The sequence below is a fragment of the Chrysochloris asiatica genome, unplaced genomic scaffold, assembly GCF_000296735.1.
Source record: "Chrysochloris asiatica unplaced genomic scaffold, ChrAsi1.0 scaffold00078, whole genome shotgun sequence".
Taxonomy (NCBI): Eukaryota; Metazoa; Chordata; class Mammalia; order Afrosoricida; family Chrysochloridae; genus Chrysochloris; species Chrysochloris asiatica.
In genome coordinates, this window is record NW_006408596.1 from 6,014,283 (window position 1) to 6,019,682 (window position 5,400).

General features: G+C 41.9%; 1 pseudogene; it reads right to left on the reverse strand.

Annotated features, from left to right (window-relative positions):
* Positions 1 to 598: 598 nt before the first annotated feature.
* Positions 599 to 4,794, reverse strand: LOC102813559 (annotated as a pseudogene).
* Positions 4,795 to 5,400: the final 606 nt, after the last annotated feature.

A 5,400-nucleotide genomic window follows, 5' to 3' on the forward strand; every position in this document is an offset into this window, starting at 1 on the left:
GATGCCAGAGACAGAGGCAGAGATGGGGGCATGGAGAGGGGGAGCAGCTGAGGATTCTTGATTCATGGGAAGAGAGGGACTAAAAGCTGGTAGCCAGCAGGCAGACATGCAGAACGTGCCCTTTGGAGATGTAAATTATTATATATGCCTGAGTGTTTTATTTATTTTAAAGCTAAAGTGGATAGAGACAAATACTGCTAACTGAAAGTACATGGAGGGGATTATAATCATTGTAATGAAACAAGGTGTGTGATTTGTTGAATGTAAAAACTGATGGTGTGCCATGTAAACTTTCACTCAATCCACAATAAAAAACCTTAAATAAAAAAATTAAAAAAAAAAAAGAGAGAAGGAAAGCTTATTATATTTATCCATAGATTTGTACGTCATGTTCTTTTACCTTTCCTGATGTTCAATGATCTTTCTTCTACAGTTTTCTTTTTGTTTAGAGGACTTCCTTTAACCATTCTTTTTAGTCAGGGCTGCTGGCATCAAATTCTCTTAGCTTTCCTTTATCTGAGAATGTTTTGACTTTCCTTTTTCTTTTAACCTTTCATAATACTTTCACTTTGAGACATGATGGAAAAATAAGACCCGATCATAGTTGATAGTGAATACAATCTAGCCAGAAAGGGTTGTTAGATAACAAAGAAACTGAAGTTGAGTGTGACACACTGCAGAGCTGACAGGAATTAGTATCTTCTCCTTCTTCGTACTCTTCTCCTTCAACAGAATCAATACCAATCTCCTCACAGTCCTCAAGAGCAGCCACGTCCTCATGCGCCTCAGGAAACTCTCCTTCCTCCATCCCCTTACCCAAATACCAGTGAACACAGGCACACTTGGCATACATCAGATCAAACTTGTGGTCCAGGCATGTTCAGGCCTCAGCAATGGCTGTGATGTTGCTTAGCATGTACACAGCTCATTGTACCTTGGCCATGTCTCCACCAGGTACCACAGTGGGAGGCTGGTAATATCAGTCTTAAAGCCAATGGGGCACCAATCCACAAACTAAATGCTGTACTTGGTCTTTATGGTATCAATGGCAGCATTGACATCTTTGGGAACTATGTCACCATTGCCCGCTAGGCAGCAAGCCATGTATTTCCCATGGCGAGGGTCACATTTCATTATGTGATTGGCTGGCTCAAAGCAAGTATTGGTAATCTCTGCTACAGAAATCTGTTCATGGTAAGCTTTCTCAGCTGAGATGATGGGACATCTGTGGCCAGAGAGAAGTGGATGTGGGGATAGGATACCAGGTTGTTCTGGAATTCTGTCAGATAGACATTCAGGGTACCATCAAATCTGAGGAAAACAATGATGGAAGACACAATCTGGCTAACAAGGCAGTTTGGGTGCTTAATATCAAGGTTTCTGTTACAGATGTCATAGACGACCTCATTGTCTACCATGAAGGCACAATCTGAGTGCTCCAAGGTGGTGTGGGTGTTGAGAATGAAGTTGTAGGGCTCTACTAAAGCTGTGGAAATCTGGAAGGCTGAGTAAATGGAGAACTCTAGTTTGGATTTCTTGTCATAATCAGCAAAGAGGCATTCCATCAGCAGGGATGTGAACCCAGAACTGGTTCCCCCACCAAAGCTGTAAAAAACCCACAAAGACCTGAAGACCTGTGTACTGGGTCAGTCAGTTTGCAAATTCTGCCTAAGACAAGATCAATGATCTCCTTGCCAATGGTATAGCGCCCCCGGGCATAGTTACTGGCAGCATATTCCTTGCCTGTGATGAGCTGCTCAGGGTGGAAGAGCTGGTGGTAGGTGCTAGCACGAACTTCTTCAATGACTGTAGGTTCCAGGTCTACAAATGCTGATCTGAGTACATGCCAGCACCTGTTTCAATGAAGAAAAGTATTGAAGGACTCATCTCCTCCTCCAATGGTCCTGTCACTAGGCATCTGACCATCGAGCCTTGTCACTTGGCATCTGATAGTACAGCTCTCAGCAAGCATTGCCAATCTGGACACCAGCCTGGCCATCGTGGATGGAGATGCACTAACACATGCTGGCTAATGGTTAAAAGGTGGAGGCGGCGATAAGAGCAGATACTGGATCCAGGTTACCGTCCTCAACAAGCTAAGAGTCAAGGTAATTAACACACTCCCTGCTTCATTCTTGATGGATACTTTTGCTGGGAACAGGATTCTGGGTTGAGTTCTTATCTTTCAGCATGTGGAACAGATTGTATCACTTCCTGTGGTCTCCATATATTCTGATGAAAAATCCACCTTTAAGGTATCATTTTTCTCTGACTGCTTTCAGGATTTGTTGTCTTTCGTTTTCAGAAGTTAAATTTTGATTTGTGTTGGCATAGAATTCTTAAGGTATATCCTGTTTGGAGATGAATTTGCTTCTTGAATCTGTAGGTTTATGTCTCTTGACTACTTTGGAAAGTTTTCACCATTATTTCTCAAAGTATTGTGTTTATCCCTGCTCTTTATCCTCTACTTCCAGGATTCTGATTATGTGAATGTAGATGTTTTCTTTTCATTTCACAGGTCATTGAGGCTATGTTCATTTTCTCTTTTTCCAGTCTGTTTTCCTTCTGCTGTCCTGATTGGGTAACTTCTACCATTTTATCATCAAGTTCCATGAGTCTTTTCTCTGTCTTCACCACATGCTGTTGAGTCCATTCACTGAGCTTTTCATTTTTATTATATATCAATTCTAAAATTTCCATTTGGTTCTTCCTTCTACCTTATGTTTCTCTGCTGAGGCTGTCTACTTTTCCATTTATTTCAAGTGTGTTCATAGTTGATAAATGAAGCATTTAAAATGTGCTTTAAAATGATTGTCATATACTATTTATTGTAAAATAGACACTTGAAAGGGAGAGAAAGGAATAGACAGAAACATCACTATAGAAAGCTTGTAAGCCCGTCTTCAGCCTATAAGTGATTGGAATAGTTAAAATGGGGCTACAACTTGCCCATGAAAGAGGCTTCCTGTGGAGCCTTTGCACTGCATAAGACCATAGGTGGGAATCCTGATCCCTATCCAGAATCCTCTGAAATGGGAAATTTCCACTTGAAAAGACAAGCTGGTGTAGCTCGAGGAACAGAAGGTATTTCTTGAAAGAAAGACTAACAGGAAAAATAAAAAATAATTTACAGCAGTCAAATTGACTACTAAAAGAACAAGCAAGTTGTTCACCAGAGAACCATCAAGGCAAGCAATCAAGTCCCCTCAGGGCAAACCCTCTTTTAAGACTGAAACTCAAAGGGAGTACACGAGCAGGCATACAATCTTGCTGGTGACCATGTTGGTCTACCATTAAGGGAAGTGGGAGTAAAACAGCAATGAAGGTGTGAGCTAAGTCCAACCACATTCAACAGACTCCTGTCATTCTGGATCACGACCTTGTTGGCCAGCAGTACAGCAAGATCTGGGGATTCCTGCGCCCAGGGACAGGGACATAGTCACAGAGGACTAGAGCAGAGAGTGAAGTGTCCAGCTGATATGAAGTGAGGGGAGATGCACAAGAATACCCATACTTGCAGATAGTACCCATTTGACCTAGCTTCAATGGCTGGATGATCAGAACTCGATTAGAGGAAGAAGGAAGAGGAAAAGAAGTATAATCTGCAGCAATTTGATGAACTTGACCTATACTTATGGATATAGTAGCTTAAAAGAGGGAAAGGATCATTCCCAACCCCTCTGCACACAGGGTTGACAGGGATGGGCAACTTAGACATTGGCTACCCAAAATGGGGGGGAGGGGGCGGGGGAGAGAACTACAAAGGCACGAAGTGATTGGTGAGCTTGAACCACCGACCTTGCAGTTCAAACCAACTTTGCAGTCCATTGCATTAACCCACAGTTAGTCCAGTTGACATCATAGAGGTTAAGGTTTATAACACATCACAAAATGGAGGACAATCATACTGAGAATCATGGCCTGGTCAGAATCACAATTTGTTTAATGTCAGAAGTCTAGCCTCCCTACTTAGCCTTTGCTAGTGTGGATAAGGTGGGCGCAGTTCTACCAGTGATAGTCCACTGAAATGTTTATTGGCTCAAAATTTTGTGTCTTGCTAGGTTGGAAGCTACAAAGCAGGCTTTGTTGGGACTATTTTTCCTGCCGCCCACTAGCATTATTGAGTTGCTGGCTTCTTTAGCTCCAAGTCTGGGATGTAACGCCCAAAGAAAACCTTGAGAGCTCTCACCATGTCACCGTGTGTCTCAAGGTCCCTAGTTAGGCTGCCTGTTCTCCAGTTTTGAGTCTTTTTATGGACATTAAACTTATGTAATGAATTGCATTTATGTAATAAAAATGTCCAGGATTTTTAGTTGTACTTAAGAGGGAGGAGTAAGGAGAAATGCTCCTTTTAGAGTGAGGATGGTAAGACTCAGTATCTCATACTTTGGACCAGTCCCTGGAGAAGGACATCATGCTTGGTAAAGTAGAGGGTCAATGAAAAAGAGAAAGAGCCTTAATGAGATGAATTGACAGCATGCTTACAATAATAATGACTGTGAAGATGGTGCAGCCGTCTGTTGCACATAGGGTAGGAACTGACTTGACAGCACCTAACATCTGCATGGAAGCGGAAGTCTGCTAATATGCTTTTAACACCTACCATCCTGGAAAAAAAGGAGAAGCTTAGAGTTTCCTAGGTAATAAACACAACTTACACCTCATAGTATGGCCAATGCAATGACTTATTCCCTGCATTGTAGAAGAAAGGCAATTTTAGGAAAGCCTTACTGTGATATAAAACATAAACACACCAGTGTGGTATTTAAGGACCTTCCTCATCTCAACCTCACCTCTAGTCTCACTTGCTTACACTTGTTGTTGTTAAGTGCTGTCAAGTTCATTCTGACTCACAGCAACTCTGTATTGGGTTTCCAAGAAGCAGCTGGTGGGTTTGAGTGAGGGGAGAACCTTATGGTTAACAGTCCAGTGCTTATCCTACAGTGCCACACCAGGATCCTACTGGCCTCCAAATGGAATTGTTTTTCCTCTCTCCACTTCTTTGATCAGTTTGTTCCTTTGGTTGGACAATCCTATCACTTTTATATACTTCAATTTAAATCCCATCCTAATGTATTTGTTATCAAGGGGTGTAGCAAATTATCCCAAAGGGTTTTGTTATGTTGCTAAGTGTTGTCGAGTCAGTTCCGACTCAAGGCGACCCTTTATAGGGTTTCCAAGAAGCAACTGGTGGCTTTGAACTGCCAAGTTTGTGGTTAGTAGTCCAATGCTTATCATTCAACACCAGTCCAGGACTCTAAATTTCAGCACCTTAAAATAAAATATTTATTATCTACATCTGTGAGTTAGAAATCTGGTGTAGCTTAGCTGGGTGCTATAATGGTTTCTAGCAAAGCTGTATGCAAGGTGTTAGCCAATGCAACAGTCATTCCAGATGGA